At 41.5% G+C, this 14,924-nt stretch overlaps 1 long non-coding RNA gene across 1 annotated transcript in view; it reads left to right on the top strand.

The window, feature by feature from the left end:
- The window catches only part of LOC105747345 (uncharacterized), a 185,092-nt gene that overhangs the window by 123,217 nt on the left and 46,951 nt on the right, over nt 1-14,924 (top strand). Inside the window, exon 4 of the long non-coding RNA XR_009180240.2 lies at nt 1,123-1,211. This is a non-coding gene — a long non-coding RNA (uncharacterized lncRNA). The remainder of the gene's footprint in view (nt 1-1,122; nt 1,212-14,924) is intronic.

Raw genomic sequence — 14,924 nt, 5'->3', positions numbered from 1 at the left:
TATCCTCAAACTTTTTGTTCATCTCAGAAGTAAGGCCAATTTGTAGATTCCCACTCAATAGCTGAGGAAATTGATAGAAGAATAAAATAATTCAAAAGAAGTTGGAAGCAGATTCTGCTCTCCTGACTCCCAGCCATTGCTCCATCCATTCGGGGTACTCTTTCTGCCAATCCCCCAAGATTGAATCAGGAAGAAATGACTTGGAATGATTTCCCACACCATTTCCATCAGCACTAACCCTGCATGATGTTCCCAGCTTAGACTCCCCTGACTACTGTGAGGGGAAGGGACAGATAGGAAACAGATAGCTGGCAGCTGGAGCCAAGAAGAGAGGAACTTGGCAACCAATGAAAGTCCTTTTCTTTGTAACTCTGGGTCAAGGGACTCTCAGAGTGCAACCAGGATAAAGAAGCTTAACTACCTTTCCATTCCAACCCGGTTTCAAGGAAAGTTTTCTTAAAAGCCGTGGTTTTGGAAAGTGACAATAAAAATTTGCCCTAGTCTTGTTGTGTTTTAGGGACCACACAGGAAATGCCCCCTGATGAGTTAAAGTACATGGTAACTGCAAGTAGGAGGCCCTGCGTAATTGTTCTGGGATTAGGGGGAGCATTACCCGTGCTACATGGCCAGGGCTCATTTTCAAGCTCTGTGAGTATCTCACCTCCTGCCTTCCTGGCCGCCTGTACTTTTTCAGTCGTCCTTCTCGCACTTTGCCTCTCCTTTTAGACTGCAAGTTCTTAGAGAGTGTGTCCCGCTCACTTCCATTGCTATCCCCCACCATGCCAGCATGGGGACTGGCTTACAGGAAGAGCTCAGTGAATGTTATTGAATTACAGTCATCTGATTAGTGGAAATAGTAGCCTATCACTTGGCAGGGGGATGGCGGTGAATTTACCTTGTTTCCTTTTCAGGCAGGAAAAGAAGTGAGGATAGTCAAAACTCTGTAAGTAGATTGCAGCAGTTCCAGTCCCTTTCTGTGTGACAAAAGAGAATAAAGTGTTGGGGGCCTTTTTCTCGGAAATGCAAAGTCGCCTCCACTTCTCAATATTGAGAACACTGCGGAATGGGAAGGGGATTTTGAGTCACTGTTTTTTTTTTCATCTTCCCCATTCCTCCCACTAGGTTGTTACTCACAGGTCATGGCTTATTCGCAACTTCCCGTGGCCTGGTAAAGTGTGTAGAAAACAGGACCCTGGGCTGAGCCAAGCCAGGTAGGTCCCAATCCCAGCCCTTTCCCAAACTGTGTGAACATGGGCCAGTCCTTAGCTGCCCTTGGTTTCAGCTTTCTTTTTAGAGGGGACATAGTGGAAGAAGGCTGGATTTGGGGGGGGGGGGGGGGTAGAACAAACATGGGCTTAAATTCCAGGCCCGCCTTATAAAAGGTGATGTGACCTTGGCAAGTTACTCTGATCTCTTAGCCCCAATTTCCTCATGTCTGACATGAGGATAACACCTCCCACTATCTCACAGGAGATTTACTGAGTTCAAGTACGTTCAAGTATGCCCAAGGCAGGCATACAAATATGTTATTTGCTTCTTTTCCTATAAAATGGGGTCTCATCATCTCCTCTTTATGAAATTGTTTGAAGGATTAAATGAGATCATATATGACAAAGATGCCTGAAAACTGCTAAATACTGTGTATTTGTAATGTAGTTGCATGGGATTAAAAGAAACAGAGCATAAATAACTAGAGCCTGGTAAATAATTCTCCAATGGCCAAAGAAAATTACCCAGTGTTTTCAAAGCGATTTTACAATTTTTAAGAAAAAATCTAACATGAATTATTTCATTACATGAAGCCTTTGGATGGGGGGAGCACGAAACTCCAAACGTGAGAGGATATGGGTGGATGACAGAAGTGGCTCTGATTTTAACTATATCTTGGCTCATAAGCAAAGTGAGTTCAAACCAAAACTAAAAGTGTCAGAACAAAAAGATTGGTCCAATTACCATTTCAGTCTATCTTTGGTGATTCATGCTCATTGGAGGCTTTGTGGAGATGGATAATAGCTAAATGTCTTTCTTGTGGCCTCCTGCTGAATGTGCCAGGCTTATAAGAACACCTTGGATATCATCTGCTTCAGTAGGGCAACACTTTCCAAGCTGTGGTGCATGGAACACTGTTCCACGATGTTTATAGGATTCTGGAGTCAAGTAAGTTTAGTAAAATCTTTTCACCTCTCTCAGTCACAGGGCACGTTCCCATATTAAAGATTCTGAGAAGAACTGCAGACATGTTTTCTTAACCCCAAGTTGTCCAAACTACAAGCACACCTTGTTTTACTGCACTTAGTTTTTTTTTGTTGTTTGTCCTTTGCAGATATTGTGTTTTTTTTCTTTTTCAATAAATTGAAGGTTTGTGGCAAACCAGTATTGTGCAGGTCTACTGGCGCCATTTTTCTGAAAGAATATTCTCACTTTGTGTCTTTGTGTCATATTTTGGTCATTCTCACAATATTTCAAAGTTTTAAAAATCATTAATATATCTGTTATGGTGATCTGTGGTCAGTGATCTTTGCTCTTACTACTGTAATTGTTTTGGGACAGCACAAACCATGTCCCTATACGATGGTGGACTTAAAAGATAAATGTTGTGTATGTTCTGACTGCTCAGCCAACCGTCCATTCCTGGCTGTCTCCTTCGAACCAGGCGACCCTATTCCCTGAGACACAAAAATATTGAAATTAGGTCAACTAATAACCCGATGTCTCCTAGCACACCTGTAATCCATTCATGGCTCCCTGAGGGTCCTGTGCCACACTGCAGGAGGGCAAGCTCTCCTCTATCCATGCACACTCGCTGGAAGCCCTCCTCAAGGAGAGGGGGAGTGCTTTACCAATGCTTCTGAATGTCAGACTTCAAAGCCTGTCCCCGATGCTGCTATCTTTAGAGCTGCATTCAAAGTTCCAAGAAATTAATCATACGCATCTTCTACTTTGGAGGAAATCCCACGCCTCTGCTTCAAAGAGTTGAATTCTTTGGACCTTGCCTATGTGGTTCTAGATGCTTTATTCATTTTCTAGGGAGGCTACACTAAAATACCATAAACTGTCGCACAGATCTGGAGGCTAGAAGTCTGAAATCAAGGTGTCTGCAGGTTCATGCTCTCTCTGAAGGCTCTAGGGGAGGATCCTTCCTTGCCTCCTCTGGCTTATGGTGGTTGCCAGCAATCCTTGGTGTGGTCTGGCTAGTAGCAGCACAACTCTGATCTCTTCCTACTTCATCACATTTCTGTCTTGCCTCTCTGTGTCTGTAACCAAATTTCCCTCTCCTTATAAGGGCCCAGTCATTGGATCAGGGCTCCTCCTAATCTAGTATGGTCTCCTCTTTACTTAATTACACCTGCAAAGACTCTACTTTCAAATAAGGTTACATTCACAAGTATTGGGTATTTGGGTGTTAGGACTTCAACATATTTGGAGGAGGTGTCACAGTTCAACCCACAACAGGTGGTATTGAGTATCATAGGCTCTTACTGGGAATCATTGAATAATGTGAATGATTATCATGCAGGTAGGTGAGGCATGAACAGGGAGAAGGGGCTGATATGCTTCAGAAGGTGGGTGGCCCAATATCTAGCACCACTCAGGCTGCCTAGAACCAGGCCTAGATCATGACGTGTGTTTGTCCAGATATTTTATTTTTGTCTGATCTTTGGTCTCTTAACTCTTATATTATAAATGGGGCTCTCTGGGACATAGACTCTGAAATAGAGATTTGTGTGCTGGTGGTTTATTCTCTCAGAGACTGAGACGCATTTATAACAGAGGTTCAGCCAAGGTCACTGTGACCTCTAACGTTTTAATATGGCCCTTCAGAGTTATACAGAATTGAGGCAAGGATGACAGGTGTTTTGTACTTCCATTTCCTACATAAGCTTCCCTTTCCAACATGAGCCAGTCACTTTGGAAGATCTTCATAGATGAGAGCTGCCTCTATTTAAAAGATGTAACCTTAGGGAGGCTTCTCTTATTGAGACCAATGCCCAAAGATGGATTCAGCTGTGAACAGTCACTAGCCAATGCCAGTTTCTGAGGGAATGAGTGCCTTGGTCACTAAAGTGTTTATGTGTTGGATTGGGAGGAGGGGGCTCTGGGTGGCACATCACAACAAACACTACAGTCTACTCTGGTACACTCAGATAAACTGCCTTTATCTAGTAAAATCACCCAAGCTGGGAATAGCATCTTCAGGATTCTAGAGGCTATTTTTACCTGGGAAAATTACAATATTAAGATTAATGGGAATGATGACATCCCTCAATGTTATAGCTGGTTTTCAGGCCACAACTGATACTCACCATCTCTCTTCCCTCCACTGTCCACTCCAGATTACCCCTTACTCTCAGCACCTCTGCCAGTCTAGGTGGTTACCTGATAAAGTATTCCAGACCCTCATCTCTGAGGGGTCTGAGTCCCTTGTCTCAAGCCTTCCTTAAAAAACAGCTGCAGTACTTGTTTTTTCTGTCATCATAATCTGGCTGGAAAGTATCAAGAAATGTTCAACTGGTCACCTGTGTGCAAAAAACATATTTTTTCCTACCCTAAATATAACAACCATACTGTGGTAGTTTGAAACTGTATGTACCCCAGAAAATCATATTTTTAATGCTCCTCTATTCCTGAGGGTGTGAACTTATTGTGGGTAGGACCTTTTGATTAGGTTACTTCAGTAAATGTGGCCCAGGGTGGGGGTTAATCCACTTATTAGAGTCCTTTATGAATAGCATGAAAAGAGACAGAGAACGAGAAGGCCATGAGGGTAAGAGGCTGAAATCAATGGAACTCTGGAGAAAGAAAACCACTGAAGCCAGAGGTTGAAAGCAATGAAACCCAGAAGAAAAGAGAGAGCTCAGCAGATGCAGCCTTGCGCTTTGCCATATGACAAAGGATTTCAGGATTGCCAGCAGCTGGTTTTTGGGAGAAAGCATTGCCTAGATGATGCTCTCTGATTTGGTCTTTTTCATAGTCTCAGAACTATTGCCTTATAAGTTAATAAATCTCTATTGTAAAAGCCAGCCCATTTCTGGCATTTTGACAGCCAAGCGAACTAAAACACCCACCTTCTCATGATCAGAGTCAATTATCTCTATCTGTATAGTGACTCTTTTTCTTGCCTGATTATCTATTGGACACAACAGACAGTGGCCGCTGTAATTTAAAGTTTAATGGGATTCTTACTATGTTCCCATTCTTACAGCCTGAAGTCATAGGGATGAAAAACTCAAAATTTTCAAGTGAGTCACTGGAAGTGATGGTGAGCAGGGCCACTCCTACCTCTACTTCTTGGTCCCCATTCCCGTGTATTCTCCTTAATAGGGCATAGCACATATAATGGAACTAATTCAAGATGTATACTTCACCCCCAAGGATGGTGCCCCATCCTTGGTGGGTATCATCTCCAAGCTAGCTCTTCAGCTAGATTCTCAAAAGACCCTTTCATTGAACTCTTAGGTCTACAGATTCTGCATAGTGTTGCATATAACAGGACCAATGGATCCTTTGGTTATGTGCTCACTTCTGTACTTCCTCTGCTGTAAAGAGGGTCCCTTAGTCGGAGGTGATATTAATCAGAATATTAAGTGACTTACTAAGTAGCATCTCATGTCAGTAGATCACATATTCTGTAGTATTCTGTAAGGCTGGCTAAGGCCCTTCAGGCAGTATGTATGTTGATTACAATCAAGAAGAATTGCTGCCTCTTCCAGAGTGAAAGGGGTTCAGTTTAACTAATTTTCCATCAAGTCATTGGTTAGTCTCTTTGAGGGATGCCATGTAGGGGATCAGCACTTGGTTTTTGTTAGAGTCAAGTTGCACATTTGACAGTGGCAATAACTAAGTTGGCTTTGGTAAGTGGGAACCACACATTTGGTCCCCTTCATAGCCTCTATTCCTATTACAATGGATATTCCACTCATGAAACCCATCATAGTAGGTTAAGAGCAACTGAGGACAGAGTCTGACTGACTAATATCAACTGACCTAGTTGAACAGTTGGCTATTTACTCCATGTGGGTTATTTTCTGCATGGGCATTGTGGCAGTCTGAGATTATTTTATGAATCCTAAAAAAAAAGAAAGATTGTGTTTGTAAACTAAACTGTTCATTTGGGTATGACACTCTTTTGAGGGGACTTTGATTATGTTACCTGTTAAGATTAGGGCTTTTGGTTGTAGTATGTCAGTAAGGCATGACTCAGTTTGAGTCCCCACCCCCTTTGGATCTGATATAAATAGACTCACACAGAGAGATACACAGGAAGAGAGAGCTCTTTCATTTTTAATCCTGCCATGTGACAGAAAAGAGAAGGCTTTCTCCTTTTGAAAGCAAAATAGGTTGAGCCATTTTGCCTGAAAGCATATAGCTGACCTTGTGAAGAGAGTGGGACAACTGAGACTGGTAAAGGAAGTGCTGAGAGACAAGCCCTATGCCAGACCATAGCTGAAATCTGGAAGAAATGGAGCAGCTGAGCCTGAGAGAGGAGGCCCAGAGGGGAGGGCTGAAACCTTGCAGAGGTCATGCCTCATTTTGTTTCAACAGGTGGCAACTGACTGGTGGGAAATCACCTCTTATGGTACCTTAAGTTGAACTTTCCACAGCCTTGGGACTATAAGCTTTTTCCCCAAATAAATGCCCTTTATAAAAGCCAACAGATTTCTGGTACTTTGCTTTGGCACCCCTTTGTCAGACTAATACAGGCATTAACATACTATAACAAGATCTTCACATTTCATGCCCAAACACATAGGTCCATCAACATGCCAATTCTCCAGATTTAATTGTCTTTGATCTTCCAATCTTCCTCATTCTAGGTCCCTGTCCAGACAAGCCATTCACTGTTACTCATGAGTCAAGGTATACTCTTATCTTAGATCACTTCCCTTTCCATACACAATGGATGATCAAGTATGCCACCTGAACCTCTGCCTATTGGAAGGATTTCCAGTCATTGCTGCAGAGCCACCACTGAATGGGGTTGTAGTTCAGCAGGAGTCCATTTTCAGGTTGCACCTATATACAAGTCAAACCCATCCATAAACCAAGCTTGGCCTTTTCTGCTCGCATTGGCCATATGTGTGTGCTGAAGGAAAGCACACTAGTGGTGGTTGACAAAGGCTACTGGGCCACCTGCTTGTGCAGTTTATTTGTACCCTTTGACCCTGCACATGCCTGATCCTGTATGAACCACTCCCACCTTAAAATTGATGGCTCTTGTTCCTGCCCAACCTTATGGCTTAGAGGGTCTTATAAAACTCACTTCATGATGGGAAGCTCTGACCACATGGTCACTTGATGTCCCATGATCAGTTGCTATATGTATATCAGGACCCAGTAACATACAAGTAACTCTTTTTTGAATGGTGTGTAGTCTGCTACAGATTGCATAGCCTTGCTCCAGAACCCTAGGATTCTACATTATGATTCTTCTATTGGAGTTTGCCATACACTCTAGAAACATCTTTATATACCATGAGATCCACTTGATTGAATAGATCAAGGGACACGTTCCTTCCACCACAGCCTGGACCTCCTGGAGATTATTTTCCTTCTGTGAGCCCCAGTCAAAGCTGGCAGCTTTCCATGTCATCTGGTAAATGGGCCAGAGTGTATTCTTTATGCTATCTCTCTAGAACAAGAAGATATCTAATAAGCATTGTGCTTTCTTCTTGACTGTAGGAGGTATGAGTTATAATAATATGATCTTTACTTGTGGTGGGGTGGGTGAGGGATTCCTGGCATGTCCCAAAGTATTGGATACTGAGATAAGTTTTATCTTTCATCCCTTAGAGATATAATGTGTGTGTGTGTGTTTACAAAGCCTCCAATGCCCTTGTCAGTCCTTGCTAATCCAGGTGAATTAACATGGTGTCATTGATATGGTCTAACAATGTGATGTTCTATAGAATTCCCAGATGGTCCAGGTCCCTTCAGGCTGTATTATGATAGAGGATGTGAGAATTGATCTAGGCTTGGGATGAGACCATAAATGCTTACTGTTGTCAATCCCATTAATGTGAATTGCATCTAAACCTCTTCCTGATAGGGATGAGAAAGAGTGAATACACTAGGTTAGAGGATTCATAACATGTACCTGAACCTGAGTTAATCTGCTCTAGAAAGATACCACATTTAGTGCAACAGGTACAATTGGGGCTATGACTTGGCAGAGTTTCAGGAGTCCAAGGTCATCTAACATGATCCCTCTGGTTTTGTAGGGGCTACACTGGTAAATGGAAGTATGATGGGGACCACCACTCATGCATGCTTTAGGTTTTAGAAGTGGCTTTAATCTTGGCCATTCCCCCATTGGAAACAATATTCTCTTTCACTTACTATCTTGTCCTAGGGCAAGAACAGTGTTAGAGCCATCCACATGGCCCTTCCCACTATAATAGCTCTTACTCCATAGATCAGTAAAGCTATACAGTGGTTCTTCAAATGAACAAGTACGTTTCAATAACTTAATTAATGGCCAAGGTAAAGACCACAGGTTAGATCCACTGACCCAGTGAATCCACTGTGAGCTGGAACCTGGGCTAGGACTCCACTTATCATCTTGTCCCCACATGCTCCCATTCTAACAGGGGCCATCATGACAGGGGCCTCCAGGTATCACTATCCAGCCTCAGACCTTGTGTTGGACAATCCTCAAATATCTAGGTATACCCTTTTTCCATATATGGTTATCTGAATCAATGGCCACAGGTACTTTAGCAGAGTACGGGGGATATCATACCCTAAACCCTTGCCATGATTTTGCAGGGTCTTCCCTCATGGGACATGGCTTCTTCTTCAGGTGATGAGCTCAGGTCCAAAAACTGGGCAAGAAATCATGGCGTTGGGGAAGTTGCCCTTAGTCTCTTAATCATCCTTGGTTCCTTTGGTTGTGTAAACTAAGCAGTAACCTTGTTGGCTGCTCAAATATTTGCCCCAGGGAACACAGTATTCTATTTCTCATCTCCATCTATCCCTGATTGCCATTCTGACCTTGACACTCATTACTATAATTGTACCCACCTTGTTTCTGAGACTTAAGTGCCATAGCTTGGCTTCTGTTACACAACATCCTGATAGGAGTAGCTGTTCTGAAATTGGGCTCTCTAAGAGTAATCAGACCCCAGTTTTATAACAGCAACTCCTACTATCAACTTTGGCCACCACAGGACAATCACTACTGAGGTTCTCAATGACGTTGGTGACTTTCTCACTAGGAATACACAAATGTATTTAGTTTTGGTAAATGGAGTATGCTCTGGCTTCTCCCACTATTTGACCCATTTGCTCCCCTTACCTACTGTGGCAGATTGGGATCCTCAGAAAGCAACTCTGAGATGGAGTTTAACATGTAGAAGTTCATTAGAGTGAACTTTGTATTGGCACATGTAGACAAATGAGGCAAAGGGAGAAGTGGGGCTGTGATGCAGTTTCACAAAAGGCCTTAGTTGACTCCTATGGAGTTCTGAGGCTGGGCCAACCCTTTAGTGTTGTCCTGAGTTGGGGAGAGTGGAGCATACGTTTATACTCCTACATCAAGCAGTCTTGTGCAGCCTGCTTCTAGGAGAGGGTCATGGCCTTGAGAAAGGCAGCTCTCTTCAGCTGAGGGCAGTTTCCAGAGAGAGCTGACAGCTAAGGGCAGTCAACTGGCAGTACTACCAGCAGCTGGGGGAAATAAGCCCTTCATTCCTAAAGAGGGATCTGGGAGGCACATCACAGCATCCACTACCCCTAGTATATCCACTCTAGCGTGCACAGTTCTCTGATCCTTTTGATCTCTTTGTCCACCATCTGCTATTGCAGTCTGGGATTTCTACTTCACTTTGTATGGGTCATCTACAAGCTTCCAAGAGCCATCCAGCAGTGTATTTGCACCATCTCCTGTGTCCTTGCCAGGGTGTTAAATTCTGTATCACAGGAAAATGCTTTATAAAATGTCCTTTATCCAACATTATGTTCCAGTCACCCTTTGACCCAACACCTTCAGAATCCAGTTTCATGTAAACTTCCGTGGTGCCTGCTGGTACGTGTTGGTCAGGCCCTGCAGCTCCTTCACCATGTAGTTCCTTTTCTTCCTAAGCAGGCCAAGCTGGGTTATATTGTGACCTGACCCTAGGTATTGACCAGGTGCCAGGAAGGGAGGTGGGGCTGCACTCTGTGTGCTTGTGGTCTTACAAGGCAGGGGCTTATCCATCATTTTCAAGAAAGTACAGCATACTAACCTTTTTCGAGGATGAGCAAGTCATTTCTGCAGGTCCAAAGGGCTCAGGGAATCTAGGATTTCAAAATCTTTGAGCTCATCACCCAGATGTCTATATCCCAAGTTTGAGGATGCCAGTCCTTCCAAGTTAGGACCCTGAACTTGGTTTAGAAGGCTTTCTGGAGAATTAAATCTTTTCTGGAGCTTTACTACATTTATAACTATATTGTGGGCCTAATTGTCAGTTTTTTCTGCCCTCCGGTTGCAGGACATGAGAGTCTCTTTACATCTTTCGAGGAAGGCCATCGGTATTACACTTGCCCTTAAGTTGGTGATTATTTAACCTCAGACTTTCATGGCCTTTTCTTCAGTGCATCAGTAGCACTCAGAATCAGCCATCTGATTTCATAGTTCTCTGAATTATTACTTCCCCAAATCTCTTAAACACCTGAGATATTTTACCTCCAGTTTATCCCATTCCACTGGTATCCCTTCCCAGTTCACCACCTGTGAAAATTTTAACAATTTTACCACTAGCACATGCTAGGAATATTAGAACTAGACCTGCCATCAGTGATGGGTTGCTTATTGCCAGCTGGCAAGCAGATAACCCAGCTCCAGAATGCCTTCTGAGTTTTATTCATCAGGCCACTCTTGGCAATAATTCCCTTAGGTCAGATTCCCAAAGAAATAGGCTCTGAGATGGAGATACACATGCAGGTAGTTTATTGGAAAGTGCTTTCAGAAACAATGTCTATGAGAGATCAGTTTTGAGCAGAAGGAAAAGTTGAACTGTGATGCCCCTCTGGGACTGGTTGCAAGAAGAGCCACACTTCTTTCTAAGGAGCATACGGAGTTTGCTGGCCAAGAGTGGTAAGAACCTTCAATAGGTAGAGAGCAAGAGCAGGCAGAGAAATAGAAACCAAGGTTGTTCTGGGAGGAAAAGGGTATGCTTCCTTTAATAGCTTCACTGGTGTTTCGTTAATGCCTTCTGTTTCAGTTTGCTAAAGGCTGCCAATGCAATATTCCAGAAATGGGCTGGCTTTTACAATGGGGATTTTAAATGAACTTATAAGCTTACAGTTCTGAGGATGAGAAAAATGTCCAAATCAAGGCATCAGGTGAAGCTCTCTCCACTGAAGTTTGGCTGCAGGTGATTCTGGACTCCTGCCAGGACAGGGCACAATGGTGGCTCTGCTTTCTCCTCTGAGCCATGTTGCCTTCAGCGTCTAGCTGTTCCATCTGCGGCTTTCTCTCTCAGCTTCTGGGTACCTCTATCTCTGCCGATTTTTTCCATTTCCATGGCTTTTTAAAAAATTTATTAGAGAAGTTGTGAACTTACAAAACAAGCATGCCCATGTGTGGAATTCTCATAGAACACCCTTCCACCAACACACTATATAGTTGTGGAACATTTGTTACAAACTATGAGATATCATCAGACTATTACGACTAACTATGGTCTATAGCATACATTGGGTAGATTTTTTTCCATTCTCCCCTATTAGTAACACAGTACATAACTTAGGCATTGATGCAAGAATATTACAGAATTGCTTTTGACTATAGCAACATAGGTATCATTAATTGTATTTTCCCCATATTTCCCTATATTCTTCCCACCTTGCAATAGTAAGGTATATTTGTTCTAGTTCATAGAAGGACATTCTTGTATTTGTACACAAGAATGTGTACAATCACAATTTTCATCCACCTCTGGGTTCACTGATATTCAGTCCCTGGATTATTCACTAGCTTTCTTTCAATTGACATTTACACACCTAGACTACCCTTTTCAGCCACAATCCCATTTATGAAACCAACTGTATTAGTTCTACCCACTATAATGTGTTATCATCAACTCTACCCATTTCCACACTTTTACAGTCAAGCTAATTAAAGCTTCTACATAAATTAAGCACCAGTAAACCTTCTCAGCCCTCCTCTTATCTTGTAATAACTTATAGTCTAGGTTTTAACCCCACATGTTTATTTTTTGTATTTAGTTATTAGTGAGACCATGCAATATTTGTCCTTCAGTGCCTGGCTTATTTCACTTAGCATAATGTCTTCAAGATTCATCTGTGTTATCATATGTGTTCCAATAACAGCAGCATAGTACTCCATCATATGTGTATACATCATTTTGTTTATCCATTCATTGGTTGATGGACATTTGGGTTGTTTCCATCTTTTGGCAATTGTGAATAATGTCACTATAAACATTGTGTGCAAATGTCTGTTCACGTCACTGTTTTCAGTTCTTATGGATATATTCTGAGTGGAGGGATTGACAAATCATATGGCAGTTCTATATGTAGCTTCCTGAGGAACCACCAAAATGTCTTTCAGGGATGCTGCACCTTTCTACATTCACACCAACAAGGACAGAGTGCCTCTATTTTGCCACATCCTCTCCAGCCTTCTTTCGTTTTTCTTTTTTTAATAATGACCATTCTAAGCAGTGTAAGATGATACCTCATTGTTGTTTTGATTTGCATTTTCCTAATAGCTAGTGATACGGAATATTTCTTCATGTGCTTTTTGCCCATTGGTATTTTCTCTTTGGAGAAATGCCTAAGTCTTTTTACCCATTTTAAATTGGATTGCTTGCTCTTTTATTATTGAGCAGTATGATCTCTTTATATAGAATGGAAATCAAACCCTTATTGGATATGTGATTCCCAAATATTTTCCCCATTTGAGTGGGCTGCTGTATTAGTCAGGGTTCTCTAGGGAAATAGAATCAACAAGGGATATCTGTCGATAGTAAGAGATTTATCCGTGTCTCTCATGCAGTTGTGGGGATGCACAAGTCCAGGTTCCACAGGCAGGCTGCAACCAGGACCTCCAATGAAAGTCCAGTGAAGATTCTTAACAAGTTCTGGGAGATGTTGGAAATTCTCTCTCAATGCTGGAATCACTTCCCCTTTTAAGGGATTCAACTGACTGGGTTAAGTATCACTCATTGCTGATGGCAATCTCCCTGATTGATGTAATTATAACCAGCTATCTATGATTTACTGCTGCAGTAAAGTCAATGGTGACTGAAGTCCATAAATGCCCTTGTATTACAGTTAGTCCAGTGTTTGCTTGACGAAACAACTGGGCACAATTACCTGATTGAGTTGACACAATAGCCTAACCATCACAGCTGCCTTTCACCTTCTTGACAAAGTCTTTTGAATCACAAAAGTGTTTAAGTTTGAGGAGGTCACATTTATTTCAAGTTTTCTTTTGTTGCTCATGCTTTGGCATAAGGTTTAAGACTCTACCACCTACCACCAGGTTTTGAAGATGTTTCCCTATAGTTTCTTCTAGGAGATTTATGGTTCTTGCTTTTATGTTTAGGTCTTTGATCCGTTTTGAGTTAATTTTTGTATAAGGTGTGAGACAGGGGTCTTCTTTCTTTCTGTAGGCTATGGATATCCAGTTCTCCCAGCATCATTTGTTGAATAGACTATTCTGCCCCAGTTGGGTGGGTTTGACAGCCTTGTCAAAAATCACTTGACAGTATGTGTGAGGGTCTGATTCTGAACCATTAATTTGGTTTCATTGGTCTATATGTCTATCTTTATGACAGTACCATGCTGTTATTACCACAGTAGCTAGGTAATATGATTTAAAGTCCAGAAGTGAGAGTCCTCCAACTTTGCGCTTCCTTTTTAAGATGTTTCTGGCTATTCAAGGTCCCTCGCTTTTCCAAATAAATTTATTGATTTTGTTTTCCAGTTTTTTAAAAGATGCTGGTGGAATTTTTACCAGGATTGCATTGAATCTGTATAATAATTTGGGTAGAATTGACATCTTAATGATATTTAGTCTGCCAATCCATGAGCACAGTGTTCTTCCATTTATTTAGGTCTTTTTTGATTTCTATTAACAATGCATTGTAGTTTTCTAAGTTCTTGCTTTATACCCTTCATTAGGTTTATTTCTAAATATTTGATTCTTTTAGTCGCTGTTGTAAATGAAATTTTTTCTCTAACTTCCTCCTCAGATTGCACATTACTAGTGTATAGAAACACTACTGATTTTCCTGTATTAATCTTGATCTGTTGAAATTGTTTATTTGCTCTAGCAACGTTGTGGTAGATTTTTTGGAACTTTCTAGGTATAGGACCATATCATCTGTGAATAACAAAAGTTTTATATCTTCCTTTCTGATTTATATACCTTTTATTTCTTTTTATTGCTCAATTGCTCGAGCTAGAAACTTTAGCCTATAATGAATAACTGGTGAGAGTGGGCATCCTTGTCTAGTTTTTGATCACCACAGGAAAGCTTTCAGTCTTTCACCATTGAGTAAAATATCAGTTGTGGGTTTTTTAATATATGGACTTTATCATGTTGAGAAAGTTTCCTTCATTCCTTTCTTTTGTAATATTTTTATCAAGAAAGGATGCTGTATTTTGTCAAATGTCTTTTCTGCATCAATTGATAGGATTATGAGATTTTTTTCTTTGATTTATTAATGTGGTATATTATGCTGATTGATTTTCTTGTGTTGAACCAACCTTTCGTGCCTGGTTAAAACTCACTTGATCATGATGAATAATTTTTTAATGTACTGTTGGATTTGATTAGCAAGTATTTTGTTGAGGATTTTTGCATCCATATTCATTAGGGAAATGGGTCTATAATTTTCTTTTTTTAGTATCTTTATCTGGCTTTGGTATTATGTTGGTGTTATAGTATGAGTTTGGTAGCATTACTTCTTGTTCAA

Source organism: Dasypus novemcinctus, chromosome 13, assembly GCF_030445035.2.
Source record: "Dasypus novemcinctus isolate mDasNov1 chromosome 13, mDasNov1.1.hap2, whole genome shotgun sequence".
NCBI lineage: Eukaryota > Metazoa > Chordata > Mammalia > Cingulata > Dasypodidae > Dasypus > Dasypus novemcinctus.
Note: the sequence above shows the minus strand (reverse complement) of the source record. Positions and strands in the feature narration are given on the sequence as shown.